Source organism: Haliotis cracherodii, unplaced genomic scaffold (assembly GCF_022045235.1).
Source record: "Haliotis cracherodii isolate W230 unplaced genomic scaffold, xgHalCrac1.p SCAF_8, whole genome shotgun sequence".
In the NCBI taxonomy this organism is placed as follows: domain Eukaryota; kingdom Metazoa; phylum Mollusca; class Gastropoda; order Lepetellida; family Haliotidae; genus Haliotis; species Haliotis cracherodii.
Window position 1 is genome coordinate 16,019,208 of NW_027266341.1, and position 20,888 is coordinate 16,040,095.

Genomic DNA, 20,888 nt, shown 5'->3' on the forward strand with positions numbered 1-20,888 from the left:
TTTTCGGTGACAGGAAAGGGTTTAATGGTTACTTAGGAATTCACTTCAATATCTTTTGCTTTTATCAAGGTATAGACATAAAAAAGGGCGCCAGGCAAGGTAACGCTTACGTGGTTGGTCCTGAGAGTTATCATATGATTAAATTGCGTTTATACCTCCATAAACCTCCATAGTCTTTACAGACTGCTTACGTAATCATTACCACAGAAAAACTACAAAATCCATAACATCGTTCAACGCAAAAATGCAACCCAATCCATTCTATAATAAATCCATTATAAAAGTAGCCCTCTGGTGGACGTGTCATAATTTCTTTTCTGTTGATGGAAATTGCTTGGATGGCCAATCAAAAGACATATAATCACTTGCAATTCATTTATTAAGACTTAGTGCATATGTGTAGGAGGATTTGAACTAGACGCGAGCCATTCTGAAGGTATTCAGGTCACAAGGGAGAGATGGAGAAAGATGTATGCAGATCGCGGAAGCAAAAAGAGAGAAAGTGGAACTAGACATAGAGAGATGAAACACCGAGAGGTATATATAGAGAGAGCGACAAATATTTAGATAAATAGGTAGAGACAACACGCTAAATCACAAAGAACTATATAGAGAAAGCTACAAGACAGACAAGGGATAGAACTAGATAGAGAAAGGTAAAACATAGATACATAGATACATAGACAGACAGACAGACAGACAGATAGGGATAGAACTAGTTAGAGAGAGGTAAAACATAGATACATAGATAGATAGACAGACAGACAGACAGACAGGGATAGAACTAGATAGAGAGAGGTAAAACATAGATACATAGATAGATAGATAGACAGACAGACAGACAGATAGATAGACAGATAGGGATAGAACTAGATAGAGAGAGGTAAAACATAGATACATAGATAGATAGACAGACAGACAGATAGAAAGATAAGGATAGAACTAGATAGAGAGAGGTAAAACATAGATAGATAGATAGATAGACAGACAGACAGACAGACAGACAGACAGACAGACAGACAGATAGGGATAGAACTAGATAGAGAGAGGTAAAACATAGATACATAGATAGATAGACAGACAGACAGATAGACAGATAGGGATAGAACTAGATAGAGAGAGGTAAAACATAGATACATAGATAGATAGACAGATAGGGATAGAACTATAGAGAGGGAGGTAAGAGATAGATAGATAGATAGATAGGGATAGAACTAGATAGAGAGAGGTAAATGATAGATAGATAGATAGATAGCCGGATAGACAGATAGAAAGACAGATAGGAATAGAACTAGATGGAGAGAGGTAAAAGATAGAGAGATAAATAGATAGATAGATAGATAGCCAGATAGAAAGACAGATAGGAATAGAACTAGATGGAGAGAAGTAAAAGATAGATAGGTAGATAGACAGATAGGGATAGAACTAGATAGAGAGAGGTAAATGATAGATAGATAGCCAGATAGAAAGACAGATGGGATAGAACTAGATGGAGAGAGGTAAAAGATAGATAGATAGCTGTCATTCAGGTGCACGCAGGTGAAGGACGGAAGGTCACGTCACCTATTTATACCATTCATGCTATAATCTCCTTCGGACGACACTACTTTATTATAGAGTCGAAACCCTCAACGTTAAACGTGTATGATGTGTTAATGACGACTACAAGTGTTTTCAATATCTGTATGAAAGGGTCCGTACACAACATATCGATAATGCGTAGCAGGGATGAAGCTAACCCCGGGCCCTCATTAGGCTGAGGGGTTGGTATACACTGCTTGTGTTTGTCATGTAAACCAGAATAAGCTAGGTGTTTCTGTAATGCTGAGCTCAGTTGACATATTCGTTATTTATAGTTTTATTTACTCATTACAGAAATAGATTTCCACGTGTTCTGAATTTCATTAGCTCAGCCCTGAAGTCACACCGCCAATTACTGACTGTCTTCTTTATTCACTCCATAACAGCCACTCTCTTCCTCACTCACTCCATCACAACCATTCGCTTCGTCCTTCACTCCATCACAACCATTCTCTTCCTCACTCACTCCATCACATTCACTCTGTCCATCACTCACTCCATCACAATCGTCCTCTTCCTCACTCGCTCGATCACATCCACTCTGTCCACCACTCACTCCATCACAACCATTCTCTTCCTCACTCACTCCATCACATTCACTCTGTCCATCACTCACTCCATCACAATCACTCTGTCCATCACTCACTCCATCACAATCATTCTCTTCCTCACTCACTCCATCACAACCAATCTCTTCCTCACTCACTCCATCACATTCACTCTGTCCATCACTCACTCCATCACAATCTCTCTCTTCCTCACTCACTCCATCACAGCAACTCTCTTCCTCACTCACTCCATCACAATCACTCTGTCCATCACTCACTCCATCACAATCATTCTCTTCCTCATTCACTCCATCACAATCACTCTCTTCCTCACTCACTCCATCACAATCACTCTGTCCATCACTCACACCATCACAATTACTCTGTCCATCACTCACTCCATCACAACCATTCTCTTCCTCACTCACTCCATCACAATCACCCTCTTCCTCATTCACTGCATCACATTCACTCTGTCCATCATTCACTCCATCACAATCACTCTCTTCATCACTCACTCCATCACAGCAACTGTCTTCCTCACTCACTACATCACAATCACCCTCTTCCTCACTCACTCCATCACAACCATTCTCTTCCTCACTCATTCCATCACAATAACCCTCTTCATCATTCACTCCATCACAATCACTGTAATCCTCACTCACTCGATCACAACCAATCACGATCCAGCTCGATCAAATAACTTTGATGTTTTCAATATTTCAGTATAGTGACACCCATGAAGCCACAACACGCGGACTTTGTAAACATCGGAAGATGTGAATATTGCATTGTATACACTTCCCAATTGTTACTCCGAAGGACATACATTTCCCGAAGGACACTTCAGATAATCACCCATCAATTCTCGCGTCCCTGCTGAAATAGCTATGTACTGATAAGCCAGCTGGACGTCTTGCTACAAGAAGATGTAACCTGACCTTCACCCGTAGAAATCAATGATTCACATATCCTAGCCTGACGTGGCACCTGGCTACCATATGTTGCTATATACATATCATACATGCCAGATTGTCAATATATACACACTGCTATCAGCATCTGATCTATATCCGTGTTATCGACCATCATCTGATCATGATATACTCGTGATATACTCATGATAAATTATACAGGACAGACGACCCGCATGCGCATTGCTGATGAGACGCGCCATGTCATTCAAGTCTTTATACATACATATATACCAACAGTACATATACATACACCATTGAGGAAAACTACACAACATCGAGAAGAAACTACAATTTGACACTTTTGAAATTGAAAATCAATCGTCATTATCTGTTTTGATACGCCCCCTGTAATCAACTATTGAATGTTCTGTTCATGGTGTTTCTTTCATTGTAGGTATAACCGCCGTTAGACCGACTATCGAGTTCAAGGATGCCCGACGTGTGTGAAGTCATCAGGTTGTTATGAATCATGTATAAACCACAGTTACATGCATATTCAGCTGCATTAGGACAACACATGTGCTTTGAGTGTTGATCTTCATGTCATGGCATCAACTGATCGACTGTACTCCTGCCATACGACGTGGGCCTGCGAACAATCGAGTGCCTTCATTGACATTTTTGAAACTAAAAACGTTTCTTTTGTAGTTGCATAATTGACACATGCCACACAGCTTATTACGAAAGTCAGTCCACCATCACTAACATCGACCAGAGACCGTATAATAAATATTATATGGTCTCTGCATCGACCTAGTTAATTTAAGTTAATATAACATCAACGCTAGAGATTAATCTATCTCTATTATCTGCCCAAACACATTCCATTGGGCGCAAAAGGCAAAATAATGTACACGTTAGATGACTGGATCATTGAAAACAGTGATGACACCAGGTGTTCGCGAAAAGGGCAAGCAAGTCCTGCTGTACCGGTAGCAGTCGCCACTTACACAATGAGCGGCTACTGGACATCATTGCTCATTATTTGTACAATCTCCGATTATGATCCTTGGAATGCCAGCATTATATCGCGTCAACAGATTGGCAAACGCCTAAGATTGCAGCTTTTCGGGCCTTTCTTTATTAGTGATATGACACGCCGTGAAATACTTGAACCACTGCCCAAAACGGCGTTGAACTCAACTCACTTCCCACAGGCCAAAAGACGTTGAAAGATGATACTTGTTGTTACCCTGCCTGGTGTTCGACACAAAAGGGATACAACAAGGACTGGTCGACTCGGGGTCAGTGGGGGATGGTGGTAGTGGTGGATAATCGAAACATTCGTGTAAAACATCGCTAGAGCTAACAAACTCTCCAAATTCTTCTTGATTCTCCACCGTGGCCCAATAGCACCACGCTTGTGCTCGCAGATTTCATCTCATGGTAACCCAGCGGTTGACGAATTGCGCCCCTTGGTCGTGCTAGGATCTGCCGATCTCGGTTTCGATATGTCTATGCTGTAACATTATTATCAAATTCAGTCCCCACTAATATAACCGAGACCTCTCTATCGTTGATAGGGATTTTATTTACAGGTATCTTTATTCAAACGCGACGAAAACCAACCCGATAAAGCATTGTCGATATAGCTTACACACCCCTATCAACGTTAGAGAAGGTTAGGTCAAACATATCGTGCACCAGATACACAGCGTCCCCGGTTACCAGCACAGGGTAATCACAACCTGTTGTGTTTTTGGTCTAAACTTGTTCTAAGTAAATTGGGATTATAGTGCCTGTGTGTTGTTGTTTTAATGTCATAATTCTGAACATTATAAACATAGGTGCATTTTGTGAAACATAATCTTGACAATTTGTGATATGAGATATATTTTGAACCATTTCTGAAAATGTTTGACGACAAGCACGTACTACCATTGTATTGTATGTCTGTTCTCATGTCGTATGCATATTGTATGTCTGTTCACAAGTCGTATGAGTATTGTATGTTTGTTTACAAGTTGTATGTGTATTGTACGTCTGTTCACATGTTAATGTATTGTATGTCTGTTCACAAGTTGTACGCCTATTGTATGTCTGTTCACAAGTTGTACGCGTATTGTATGTCTGTTCACAAGTTGTACGCTTATTGTATGTCTGTTCACAATGTGTACGCGTATTGTATGTCTGTTCACAATGCGAATGCGTATTGTATGTCTGTTCACAAGTTGTACGCTTATTGTATGACTGTTCACAAGTTGTGCGCTTATTGTATTTGCAGTCTGGTGAATTTGAAGTAAACAAATGACGCGATCGTGTTACTCGGAGGTTCATATTGGGTCACAGTTCTGTGTAACCAAATATCGAATCACCCTTTATCCCAGAAGGACATGTCAAGACATCAGCCGTTCTGTGTTCAGTCAGATAGCGTCATCAAGAGGCCTTCATGGGTTCGCGTACCTGAATACCTGTCGTGAATATCGGCATGGCCGACCAGCCCACCCCCTCTGATTGTCTGATATGTGGGTCAAGTGGGTGCAGCGATATCGAGTGGCCACATGACATATTGATATAACGCAGCTCTAAAGGACTATCAGATAGCGACGTATGATGATCACGATAGCAGGAAGTAATACAGGACTGGACATGCTCAATCACGAGGAACACTTCGTGCAGGGTTGACGTGTCATTTTATCCAGGTCGAGAGACATCAAACTAATAAAATGTCACTACTGCCCTATTTCACATATTAATACCAAATCCTTTTGAAAATAAATTCCCTGTTTGAATAGCGAAATGGTATGTGTGTGTATAATGTATGCCGGTCCCGGGGGTGAGTCAGACAAGGCTGTCAGGGTCTCGACCTGGAACACCTGGAACACCAAGGACCAGTTCTAACGTTATTTCATTATGCTTGTACTTGACCCCCCCCCCCCCCCCCCCCACACACACACACACACACACCGCCTCCCCACTTCTCCCTCTCCCTCAGTCAATTATGGAGACATAATAAGACATTTAAAGTGCTACATGGTTTACTACGTCTGTAGTATTAATTGTAGCTGTAGCAGAAGTAGTAGTGGGGGTAATAGTAGTAGTTGTAGTAGTTGCAGTAGTGGTAATAGTTGTAGTAGTAGTTGCATTAGCAGTTATGATGGTATTTGTAATAGTATCAAATATCAGCTGTAGCAGTCGTACTGGTAGTAGCAGCAGTGGTAGTAGCAGTTGTAGTAGTAGCAGCAGCAGTAGTAATAGTAGTAGTGGTATGAGCAGCAACAGTAGTTGTTGTGGTTATAGTATCAGCTGCAGCAGTAGATGTAGTACGTTGTAGTTGTAGTAGAAGTAGTAGTAGCAGCAGCAGCAGCAGTTGTTGTGGTAGTAGTAGTAGTAGTTGTAGTAGTATTGGTGACAGTAGTAGTAGTAGTAGTAGTAGTAGTAGTGACAGCAGTAGTTGTAGTACGTAGCAGTTGTAGTCGAGTAGTAGCAGCAGCAGCAGAAGTAGTACTAGTAGCAGTAGACGCAGTGGCATCACTAGCGACAACAATAGCTGAAATAAGATACAGAGGCGACAAACACTTTGATGCACTGCCTCCCAAAAAAAATAATACATATATATATATATATATATATATATATATATATATATATATATATATATATATATATATATATATATTGAATAATAAACAATGTTGCTTGATGATTCATCTAAATCCTAATCGTTAACTTGTATTTTATCACAGTGCGCCATTTTACCAAGCACCATATGTTACACACATAAACGAACGTCAGCTGATTCGAATCTTTGCTTTATGCAGACAAAAATTCCGCGAACTCGCTCGTGCTCTCGCGTACCGCCTACGCACGTTTGAATCAATATCACAAACATTTAGTTTCAACGTAATACAGAATTATCTCTCTTTAAAGTTGTGTTTTTACATATATCATTTGTGACGTATGTAAGTGTTTTCATTTTTAAAAAAAAGTTATCTGAAAGCAGCATAATTAATAATCCTTTGATATATAGATAAAAATGTGAAATTCTATACCAATTGATACATCAGTATGACTGTTCGTTCGTTATAATTTCGGTAAAACACGGATTAAATTATAGACTAAATTTCAAATCATTAAAAATACGCACGTATAATCAAATACTATTAACGACCAAAAATAAATCGTTCATTGTTGCATGCTTATTGATTGTGTTGCTAAATAAACAAGCCGTATTGTACAGACTCGTCTGATGCTTGGCTCAGTCGATGACAGATGACATGTTATGAATAACTGGAACGAAATGAATATTGTCAAAACCGGATGATGTATTGTCTATTTCAGCGTCTAAACCTGTCTGATATTTACAAGGTTACGTAATTTACAGTATCGCTACACACCAGCTGAACTTTGCATAATAAAAACCAGAATTATTTCTATTCCAGAGTAAGGTAACGGGATCCCCAAACCACGTGACTATTCCAGATGGATAGTGTTTGATTAGGATGGCCACACGGACCCACATGCTCGGCAGTCGGACTGTACTACGTCAGGTAGTGGAATTCCACTGTGAGCCGGACGCTACTTGGCTGTGTGCCAAGATGAGTGACTTCAGCTATGTAGGTCAGTCGGAGGGGCCAATCCCACGCATGCAAACTCGCGAGACTACTGTATTCCTACGCGTGCTTGTTGTGAGGCTCAACCTGTTCTGTCAGCTCAAACATGTTGTTTATTGGTCATCCGGTCAAGCTGAGGTCAAATATACCACCCGTGAATATGAAATATAGTAGATCGTACGATGGCTCCGATAAACAGGTTTTACCAGGCCCAGAAGCTACTCGGCGCGAAACACGCTGGGAGTGTTCGTAAAAGTGCGTTTCATTCACAATTTACCTGGAATGGGTCATTTCCCAAGTGGAGATCAAAGCAAGGGTGCGTTCGACACTGAAGGGTACTTGAGTATTTACTCTGCTCTTTAGAGTGATGCCCAATCCGACACAAGTATTGCTACCTAAAGGTCAATAATTGTGCCCCGGGTGACTAACAATCGCAAAATTAATCACCTGATTGTGCGTCGAGAGCATTTGCATAATTTACATCAGCTGACGATACGTATACACGGCCGATGAGCAAAACTTACTTAATGACTCATAAATTGTCATGTGTGACCTTAATTTGAAATGGACGTGAAAACGTAAGGTAAATAGTGATTAATCATACACCGGTGTGTAATTTTCCACTCTACGTTCATTGTACTCACACTCATAGGATGACAATGACAGTAAAATGTTGATGGTGAGGTGGAGCTGGGGATGGGTGGGGTTGTGTGGGGCTGGCTGGGGCTGGGGCTGGGGCTGGGTGGGGCTGTGTGGGGCTGTGTGGGGCTGGCTGGGGCTGGGGCTGGGGTTGGGGTTGGGGTTGTGTTTTCGGGGGCGGGGCTGGGGTCATTCTCCATTATATAAATTAATCAAATGTCAAGTCCCATGCAGGTACCCGTGCATACAGTTAATTGCAATGAAGTTATTATTTACACATGAAATCAACCCTCAGACATATGTTGTTATCACAACACAGGACTTGGTAGCTTCTGTGCTTCAACACACCAAATGAATGTCTTTTTATAATATTATTAAGAAATTAAGAAACTTTACCTGACGACAGTGCACAGTGTACTTCTATCCAGAATTTCTGACAAGTATGACATTTACATCTTTACCTGAATTCCGCATGGTGCTTGACACATTAAGGATGAGAGCTATTCACCTGTGGTATACTCACCTGGGCTGTATTATCCGTGATGTGTTCACTGTGATATATTCACATCACCTCACCTGTGGCGTATCACTTGTGATATATTCACACCACTTCACCTGTGATTAATTCACCTTTATATGTTCACCTGTGGAACATCACCTGGCTGTATTCACTTCTGATCTATCACTTGTTTCGTGTTCACATGTGATCTACTCACCTTGATGTGTTCACTTGTGATGTAATACCTGTTTGTGTTCACATTTGATCTAGTCGCCTGGCTGTATTCTGTGATGTATTAACTTTGATGTATTCACATGTTATGTGTTCACCTGTAATCTTTTCATTTGGCTGTGGCCTTCTGTGATGTATTCACCTTGATACATTCACCTGTTATGTGTTCACCTGTAATCTATTCACACGTCTGTATTTTGTGATGTATTCACCTTGATTCATTCATATGTTATGTGCTCACCTGTAATCTATTCAGTTGCCTCTTCCCTTCTGTGATGTATTCACCTTGATACATTCACCTGTTATGTGTTCATCTGTGATCTATTCATTTGGCTCTTCTCTTCTGTGATGTATTCACCTTGATACAGTCACCTGTTATGTGTTCACCTGTGATCTATCTCATTTGGCTGTGGTCTTCTCTGATGTATTCACCTTGATACATTCACCTGTTACGTATCACCTGTTTGGTGAAAAAAGAAAGAAAAAAAAGAGCTCCCCACTTGGAGAATCGGACCTTTGTTATCTGTGTGACGTGAGGTCCGCGATGAATATAGTCCCACGTTCTTCTTCGGGTACCTGTCCGGCTGTTGGTATGCACAATTGTAAGCTGTGCGTTGTAAGTTAATGTCGACAGAAGGACACAGGGTGATTAAATGCATGTTAATGCATAGTAACGCATCCTAATGCGTACTTACTTATGCATGTTCTGAAGAAGACTAGAGTGATGATCGGTTGGATAAGATGGACACCTATAAAACGCCCCTCAGACATGGATATATGCACATACAGATATATCATCGAACGTACCAATGTATCACCGTATGTTCAAATGTATATTGTTACGTACAAACGTATCCTCGTACATACAAATGCATCATCTTACATAGAATTGGCCTTCAGCAACCCATGCTTGACGTAAGACGCGACTTGGTTGATGTATGTTATCGTATCCCAATTGCGTGGATAAATGCTAATGATGTCAATCACTGGATTGTCTGGTCCAAACTCGATTATTTACAGACCGCCGTCATATAGCTGGAATATTGCTGAGTGCACACACACACACACACACACACACACACACACACACACACACACACACACACACACACACACACACACACATACACACACACACACACACACACATAGAAATGTATTATCTTACAAACGGTGCGTTGATATTCTGTATACTGAGTGCATAAGTCGGGTTGAACATATATTTCAGTTATATGACAGCGTGTCTTTCAAATCACAAACTATATTAGTCCAAATAAAAAAAATCGCTCTCCGATCATAAGATCATGGCACGCCAAAGGGACGGAACTATGCACTGCAAATAGCCACGCCTTGAACGACTGGTTCAAAAGTTTACCCTCCTGATACCCGTATAGTGACGAAGCTGTCAAACTGCAGCACGTTCCATCCCTTTCGTGCATTTAAAACCACATGACCACTCGCTGCGAGGGACAGCGGGGCTCAATTAGTCTTTCTCACAGACCCTGATACAAATATATCAAATATAGCCCATGCAAGTCTATAATGTTTGGCAAGTCTAAATCACTTCTGAAAATGAAGAGAGTCTCTGGGCTCCTTTTTATTATTATTATTATTATTATATTATTATTAAGATAATTGAACAACTTTTTTTTTCGGTACGATATGTTCATTTCAGAGACTAGAAGTTAGCCTCGGGCTCAATATACACTCATGCTAGTTCTTGACCCCGTGTGGGAAGCTGGGACGTCACAAGTCGGCACTAAACCGACCAATCACAGACCAGAATGATTGAGTGACCCGTCAGAGTTTCTCCGGCCTGAGTCTTTGTTTCGATCACTTCCACTTTAATGTGGACAGTTTAGTGACCTTTCACATTTGGATAAATAGAGCCGCTTAATGCCCCTGCACTTCTTTCATTATGAAATTAATGATTGGAACACGAACTGTCTTTTAGATCAATCTTTTTTTATAACTTCTTTTCTTTCTTATTATAATGTTGTTAGAACAATAACTGTTTCCCATTTACCTTGTCAAAACGGCTGATAACATTATGTGTGGTTAAAACAACGATAGTTAGATGCGATTTGCTATAAAATGGCAAAACACTCCAGCCTTTCCTGTTTCTGAGACATGTTCATCCCGCTTTGGGGGCGTTGGTTGGATCGATCGCCGTCACGCCGGGGTCTGTGGTTCCAATACCCACATGGGTTTAATTTGCGAAGCCAATTTTTGGTGAACGAACGCTGTGATCCTGACGCAATGCTGATTAAAGCGACGAAACACCTATTCAGTCACTCAACCATCCTTTTTTAGATATTTTTTTTCTCATTTTCCTATTTTAGCCCTAATACCATAGAGTGATTGGAGTGAACCTCCATCACATGCAAGATCCTCCAAGAGTGGAACCAACAAAATTAAAGAAATGCCATTGAACGATCGCTGGAATGGCATCTTAATAATTATCCCGCAGTTCGTTACCATCAGCTGCAATTATCCGCGAAGTAAAGGAGCATGGCATGCACGTTTTCGTCACCTTGAAATTAATATGAGCCAATTCTAATTCCACATGTGAGGCATGTTTGATGAACATCTACAGCCCCTTAAAGCAGTTTGCAGATTGAATTCTTTTTTTTTTCCGGTAGATCTTTTGCTTTAACATTACTAACTCCTGCTTACTTCGAGTCTTACATATTGTTTGTTTGTTTTTTGTTTGACGCTGCACTCAGCAATATTCCAGCTATATGACGGCGGTCTTTAAATAATCGAGTCTGGACCAGTCAAACCAGTGATAGACATCATGAGCATCGATCAACGCATTTGGAATACGATGACATGTATCAACCAAGTCAGAGAGCCTGACCACCCGATCCCTTTTGTCGCCTCTTACGACAAGCCCGGATCTTCACGAATATTGAACAAGTTGACGTATTTTATGGCCACCATCATAAAATATCAAAATAAAAAATCTAATCATATTATTAAAATGTAAATGTCGTGTCGCTTGTCTCGAACTCGATTCTGATTATCCCGGGTGCTTCGAGTTACCTAGGTTTGTCTAGTTGTGCACATATTTCCTCACACCTTTTGTATTTCATCCATGAGTCTGTCCAGGGGGCACGGGTGGCCCAGTCGTCTAAGTCGCCGCGATTCGCTGTGCAGGGTTGCGTCCCTTGGGCACGCCAGAATCCTATGATTGTGAGTCCAAATCCCGGTTCGTCCTCATTATGTTTCTAGGTTTGTTAGCACCATACCCATGCTCGTGGGTTTCACCGAAGTGGTAAACGTCTGAGACCTGCCCACATTAAGCTGACACGCCGTGATTTAACTGGAATACTGTTAAAAGCGGCGTTAACACAAACTCACTCACTCACTCATGCGTTCAAACATAGTCGCTCAGATACAACGTGAACCCTACCCATAGTAACTTAATCATGTGGGGAGTCCCGGTTGGTGTTTGTTCCGAGTAATCTATGCTGGTCGCAAGAGGTGAGACACTGGATCGGGCGGTCAAGCTCGGAGACTTGGTTCATTGCCTGTCATTGCATCCCGACCGCGTCAGATGTTGCTCACAATATCAACGTTCGCTGGTCCAGACTCGAGTATCTGGGGCACGGGTGGTCCAGTCGTCTAAGCTGCCGCAATTTGCTGTTCAGTTGCCTCCCTTGGACACGCCAGAATCCTATGATTGTGGCTTCGAAACCCGATAGGAGCTAGTATGTTTCTAGGTTTGTCAGGACCATACCCGTGCTCGTGGGTTTAACCAAAGTAGTAAACGCCCGAGACCTGCATCACGTCGGACTTTCATCCCACATTAATCTGACACGCCGTAATATAACTGGAATACTGTTAAAAGCGGCGTTAAACCCAACTCTCTCAATCACTCTATCCATTGTAAGTTAAACCCTTAGGAACCCCGGGTTGGTGTTGGTCCCCGCAAACATTGCTTGTCGAAAGGGGCGACAAAAAAAGGATCGGGTGGTCAGTCTCGCTGATTTGGTTGATTGGGTGTCAGCCCAGATGTTGTGAACAACATCACTCGTTTATCTGGACAAGACTCGATAATCTGAAGGCCGCAGGAATATTACTGCATGTGGTGTTGACCACCAAACACAGCACAGCACGTGTCAATGGACCAGAGAGAAAAGGGTTGCCCCATTAAGGGTTAATAAGTATTCCATGTTTCCGGTTCATCTGCACACAGGCTAGTCTTCTTGTCTTCAAGGAAGACTAACGGCGAAGGGGATGGTTCTCACGCTGAAGACCAGGCCAGGTTTAGTCATGCCAACTGCCGATCAGGGCAAATTAAATTTCTTCAATACTCTCCTGATTTATACGATATCTGGGTCGGCATTTGGTGCGCTAGGGTTTCCTTTTGATGTGGCTTTTATTCGATGGCGCCGTTATTTGCTGCGGCAGACCTGCACCTGTGGCTCGATGCCTAATAATTAATCGTAAATGACACGTGGAGGCTGATTTTTGTAGATCTGTGGTATGTTTTCCGAGAACGCGCACGTCATCGGGGCGAAATTTACAGCTTGGGGGACAAGGAGTTCTATAAGCTATTGCTTACGATCACTGATGCAGTTAATGTGTGTGTAGATAGGTATCTAGTACACCATGTTATATAAGCATTTCATTGTAATATTTGGGTGCAACCAGAGTCGTTAATTAAAGAAATATCGCTTCCCATTGATGAGGCTTGTTATCGGGGAAAGACACCTTCTTGACGAGATAGTTTAGCAAGAATATATTTAGAATACGCAGTTTTGTTATACTTGTGTTTCTTTATGCCTCCTTTACAGAAACGTTCGTTTAGAGGTATGTGCCCTCACAGTTGTTGCGTTTGTTTGTTGTTTAACGCCGGACAGCTTTATAACGGCGGTCTGTAAGTAATCGAGTCTGGACCAGACAATCCAGTGATTGACATGAACATCTTTCCACGCAATTGGGATACGATGACATGCATCAACGAAGTCAGCGAGCCTGACCACCCGATCCCGTCAGTCGCCTCTTACGACAAGCACACTCGCCTTTTACGACGAGCATGGGTTGCTGAAAACCTAATCTATCCCGGATCTTCAGGGGTCAGTTAATGATGTGAGTGAGCGGTGAGTTAGTATTGCTTTACACCGCATTCAGCAATATCACAGCTGTATCACAGCGGTCTGCAACGGCGACCTGAAGTCAGCAATATCATGGCGATCTGTAGTCAGCAACATTACAGCTATATCACGGCGACCTGAAGTCAGCAATATCACGGCAACCTGAAGTCAGCAATATCATGGCGACCTGTAGTCAGGAATATTTCAGCTATATGACGGCGACCTGAAGTCAGCAATATCACGGCGACCTGTAGTCAGCAATATTACAGCTATATCACGGCGACCTGAAGTCAGCAATATCATGGCGATCTGTAGTCAGCAATATTACAGCTATATCACGGCGACCTGAAGTCAGCAATAACTTGGCGACCTGAAGTCAGCAATATCACGGCGACCTGTAGTCAGCAATATTTCAGCTATATCTCGGCAACCTGGGGTAAACAATATCACGGCGACCTGAAGTCAGCAATATCATGGCGATCTGTAGTCAGCAATATTACAGCTATATCACGGCGACCTTAATTCAGCAAGATTACAGCTATATCACGACATCCTGTAGACAGCAATAGTACAACTATATCACGGAGGTCTGCAATGGTACAACTATATCACGGAGGCCTGCAATAGTACAACTATATCACGGAGGCTTTCAATAGTACAACTTTATCACGGAGGCCTGCAATAGTACAAATATATCACGGAGGCTTTCAATAGTACAACTATATCAAGGAGGTCTGCAATAGTACAAATATATCACGGAGGCCTGCAATAGTACACCTATATCACGGAAGGCCTGCAATATTACAGCTATATCACGGCGACCTGAAGTCAGCAATATCATGGCGATCTGTAGTCAGCAATATTACAGCTATATCACGGTGACCTGAAGTCAGCAATATTACGACAACCAGTAGTCAGCAATATTACAGCTATATCACGGCGACCTGAAGTCAGCAATATCATGGCGATCTGTAGTCAGCAACATTACAGCTATATCACGGCGACCTGAAGTCAGCAATATCATGGCGATCTGTAGTCAGCAACATTACAGCTATATCACGGCGACCTGAAGTCAGGAATATTACAGCTATATCACGGCGACCTGAAGTCAGCAACATTACAACTATATCACGGCGACCTGAAGTCAGCAATATTACAGCTATATCACGGCGACCTGAAGTCAGCAATATCATGGCGATCTGTAGTCAGCAACATTACAGCTATATCACGGCGACCTGAAGTCAGCAATATCATGGCGATCTGTAGTCAGCAACATTACAGCTATATCACGGCGACCTGAAGTCAGCAATATTACAGCTATATCACGGCGACCTGAAGTCAGCAATATTACAGCTATATCACGGCGACCTGAAGTCAGCAACATTACAGCTATATCACGGCGACCTGAAGTCAGCAACATTACAACTATATCACGGCGACCTGAAGTCAGCAACATTACAGCTATATCACGGCGACCTGAAGTCAGCAATATTACAGCTATATCACGGCGACCTGAAGTCAGCAATATCATGGCGATCTGTAGTCAGCAACATTACAGCTATATCACGGCGACCTGAAGTCAGCAATATTACAGCTATATCACGGCGACCTGAAGTCAGCAACATTACAGCTATATCACGGCGACCTGAAGTCAGCAACATTACAACTATATCACGGCGACCTGAAGTCAGCAACATTACAGCTATATCACGGCGACCTGAAGTCAGCAATATTACAGCTATATCACGGCGACCTGAAGTCAGCAATATCATGGCGATCTGTAGTCAGCAACATTACAGCTATATCACGGCGACCTGAAGTCGGCAATATCATGGCGATCTGTAGTCAGCAACATTACAGCTATATCACGGCGACCTGAAGTCAGCAATATTACAGCTATATCACGGCGACCTGAAGTCAGCAATATTACAGCTATATCATGGCGACCTGAAGTCAGCAATATTACAGCTATATCACGGCGACCTGTAGTCAGCAATATCACAGCTATATCAAGACAACCTGTAGTCAGCATCCCTTGGGCACGCCAGAAACCTATGATTGTGGGTTCGAATCCCGGTACGCCCCAATTATGTTTCTAGGTTTGTCAGCACCATACCCGTGCTCGTGGGTTTCACCGAAGTGGTAAACGTCTGACACCTGCATCACTTCGGGCTTTCCTCCCACATTAAGCTGACACGCCGCGATATAACTGGAATACTGTTAAAAGCGGCGTTAAACCCAACTCACTCACTCACTCACTGTAGTCAGCAATATTACAGCTATATCAAGACAACCTGTAGTCAGCACTATTACAGCTATATCACGGCGACCCGAAGTCAGCAACATTACAGCTATATCACGGCGACCTGAAGTCAGCAACATTACAGCTATATCACGGCGACCTGAAGTCAGCAATATTACAGCTATATCAAGACAACCTGTAGTCAGCAATATTACAGCTATATCACGGCGACCTGAAGTCAGCAACATTACAGCTATATCACGGCGACCTGAAGTCAGCAATATTGCAGCTATATCACGGCGACCTGAAGTCAGCAACATTACAGCTATATCACAGCGACCTGAAGTCAGCAACATTACAGCTATATCACGGCGACCTGAAGTCAGCAATATTACAACTATATCACGGAGGCTTTCAATAGTACAACTATATTACGGAGGCCTATAAAACACGGTGGGGTATCAGTAATCAGATGTGAACACCTGCATTCCTGACTCTGACATAAAACAACGTTCAGTCATTACTATACTTGACATACATTTGAGGAAATTCAAGTCCAAAATAAAATCCAAATACAACAGGAAGGTAATTTGCCGGAATGGTAGTCAAGGAGACCTTGGCACTTCTTTTGCACAGATGAAAATCCACTCCTCGCAATAGAACATTGGAGTATATATTTCACGTAGTTCTCGAGCTTGTCGCTGTTGCTCGTGGGCACATCGCTTGCTGTGGATGTGCTGTTGACCAGTGGCGAGACAAGACCACGATTACTGGAGATGAATATTTCGATTTTCGGCTTCTGGAAATCAACGAGGCGCCTGTCCGCATCGACTTTCTAAATGCAGATACTCAAAGAGACAGATCGGCCGATGTATATGAGATGGTGATGTCCAAGTCGTGGTTGTTGCAGTTAGCATCCTGGCACCAGCAGCCGCAGTGGGAATTCCTTGAAGAATTATGCTGACTTTGCAGTCTAGCCAAGTGCTCATTGTTGCCCTTGAATATTGTCTGGTCAGCATTTATTTCTTCATCGAAAATATCATCTTGTCATTATGGAATCGTGTTCCGTTCTTTACGATTAATTCTTGTAAATATATATTTGTTGATTTGAGTGGGATTTTTAGTTTTTGAAAGTTATACATAGGCATAGAATTTGTTGATGTTTTAAGGATTAGAGTCGGTGAAACATGAGTCGATTAAGTTATATTTAAAAAAGCCATTCAGCACCACACCGGCTCGTGGTTTCTCCAGGGTGGTAAACGTCTAGGACTTGCATCACTTTGAGCGCTTCTCCCACATGAAGGTGACATGCTGTGATAAAACTGAAAGCGGTGTTATGCCTTGTATTAGAATACAACAATCTTAGGTAGACGATGTCAAACGTCTCATAGTCAGTAACATGGCCCTATCTGTCTCCACTTGGAATGAGACAAAGTAGTTTATTGAAGCAATACACCTGGGTGCTCCTGACATTCCGTGAGATACATCAGTGAGTGAGTGAGTGAGTGAGTGAGTGAGTGGGTGGATGAGTGAGTGAGTGAGTGAGTGAGTGAGTGAGTGAGTGAGTGAGTTGGGTTTTACGCCGCTTTGAACAGTTTTCCAGTTATATCACAGCGTGTCGGCCTCATGTGGGAGGAAAGTCCGTAGGAGATGCAGGTCTCAGACGTTTGTCACTTTTGGTGCTGTCAAACCTAGACAAAGTGTCATGCCGAAATTGGATTCAAACCCACAATCATAGACTAAGGGACGCAAATCTGCACAGCAAGACGTCTTGGCCACCCGTGCCCCTCACATCAGTCAGGAAACTCAGAGGACATATTGACAGTGCCAGACACGTGGGACAACCAGTCCCATTGCACTGCTGAAGTCTATATAAAGCACCACTCATTCGCCGTTTTACCGAAAACAGTTCCTTAAGTATATTAACCTTAGTTTACCGTTCCACAAACCAACAACTTAACAGCTGTTTGGTTTAAATAACAAGTTCACTTATTTCCCTTAATTCCGCATTGTAATGCATTGTATTCTTGTGAATGTAGACTTACATTTTATGATTTCTATCAATCGAGCAATTACTGGCTGTCATAATTACACAGAGAGTGAGTGAGTGTGGTTTTATGCTGCGTTTAGCAATGTTCAAGCAATATCACGGCGGGGGACACCTGAAATGGGCTTCACACATTGTGCCCATGTCGGGGATCGAACCCGGGTCTTCGGCGTGACGAGCGAACGCTTTAACCACTAGGCTACCCGACCGCCCTTACACGGAGAGAAGACTTTGTTTGACATCACCAATTTACAATGTCTTGACCTAGACTGGGTATGGACTCGGATAGTGAAGCATTTGTTTGTTTGTTGTTTAACGCCACACGCAATATTCCAGCTATGTGACGGGGGTCTTTAGACTTAAATAAGTCTGGACCAGACAATCTAGTGATTGACATCGCGAGCATCGATCCACGCAATTGGGATACGATGACATGCATCAACCAAGTCAGCTAGCCTGATCACCCGATCCCGTTAGTCGCTTTTTACGGCAAGCAAGGGTTGCTGAAGACCTGTTCTACCCTGGATCTTCACGGGTCTTATTACCTATTAATATAATATTGTTTTTCCTAAACACTCAAAACAAATAATTTACAATAGTTGTTATAAGTATTGCATTAAGAGAAATTATACACCGCTGAACGTCATGGTTGCTGAACACAGTGATGATTTGTGATGAGCTACCTTTGCAACCGGAAGCTGAGGGAAACCCTGCTACTTTCACTTGACGCCTCGACATCCGGGCTATTGAGGGTGCTGCTTAACAATATTCCACACAACTATCAATTATCAAATTATGTCAATAGACCCTAAGATGGCCCTCGACATAAACACGGCTATAAAATATTGTAATTTTCGTGACAATGGCACCCAAAAATTATTTCTTGACATCACGAGAAAGGTCCATAGCGGCAGATAATTGATTGCTTATGTCTCTAAACCTCTTTACTACCGACGCTGACAAGTTCCCCCATTACAAAGACTCAATGCTCTTGTTACATAATACCCTTCCATCGGAATTCTGGTACAGCGCCATCTGGTAGGCGAAGCGTGTGAGACAGACACAATAGCGGATGAGCAAAACAGACCTCCTCCAAGGACGTCGCCGCGCTCGACGTTCATGCTTCAGTAGGTGACGTGAATGTAGTCAGGGGCCTTGGCAGCAGCCCCACGTGTGAGGTGAAAGGTCACGTGGTTTGTTGTGTCTGGTTTACCTACGCCATTCAAGTTTGCTGTCAGAGATCGTGGACCCGGATGTTTGGCTGCTTGTTTGTTGTGATCGCTGTTTACCTAGACAGTACGCATTGTAACCAGGGGGACACCACGAGTTTCTTATACGGCACAGAAGTGGGCAGGGTTCGATGACACAACAGCCCAGCCAGGTCTCGGTTTAACAGTACAAGATGAGTCCATCTGTGCAGTCAGTAGACTCGAAACCCGCCTACATACCAAATAGTCCCACAGGAACTAGGACTCGTCACCTTGTCTTACTGTATACGGATTGTATAACAACTTCTAGCATTTGATGGTGGCTCACAGCGAGAGTGAGTGAGTGAGTATGGTTTTACGCCGCTTTTAGCAATATTCCAGCAACATCACGGCGGGGGACACCAGAAATGGGCTTCACACATTGCACCCATGTCGGGAATCGAACCCGGGTCTTCGGCGTGACGAGCGAACGCTTTAACCACTAGGCTACCCGACCGCCCCTCTCACAGCGAGAAGCGACTACACCCGCAAAGTGGATCTTGGGAAATCAGAACAGGATGCTGGTACATAATGTGGCCGTTTCTATCAGTGAGTGAGTGAGTGAGTGAGTGAGTGAGTGAGTGAGTGAGTGAGTGAGTGAGTTTAATTTGATGTGGCTGTGAGGAATGATTCACCTCAGTGAACCCCCATGGGGGGGGGGGGGGGGGGGGGGGGGGTAGCAGGGGGAGGGGTATGTTGCTGACAAACTTGAAACAACCAGGGCGAATCTGCGCAGCGAATATACTCCGCCTTTCATGTTGCGACACCCTGCCTAGCCATTTCAACAACAGAAGTACGATTGGCGGGTTATTTTTGGTATTTTCTTAGTTCCCAAAGAAGTAATGACCTTGATGACGCTTTGTGCTGATTGTAGTGTTTATCCTGGATATTAGCTTTATTTTTGAGTTGATTTACTTTGTTATTAGAACCGCACAACAAAAACTAGCAGGTCATGAGCAGGGGGAAAAGTGGCGGTTTGGGGACGTCAACGTCAATGTGAAGGTCAAGGTTCATGTCTGTAATTGCCAGTGATTGACGTGAAATAGTGAAACTAGTCATTACTTTAGAACAGAGTTATGGAAATAGATAACTTCGGGTTAAAATGTACCCGGTGGAAAATACAATGTATCAAACAGATATTAATAGAATAAAACGGGGCTCGAAATGCTTTATCACTCGATGAATATAATAGCATCTTAACCATAAAATTGAAACGGAA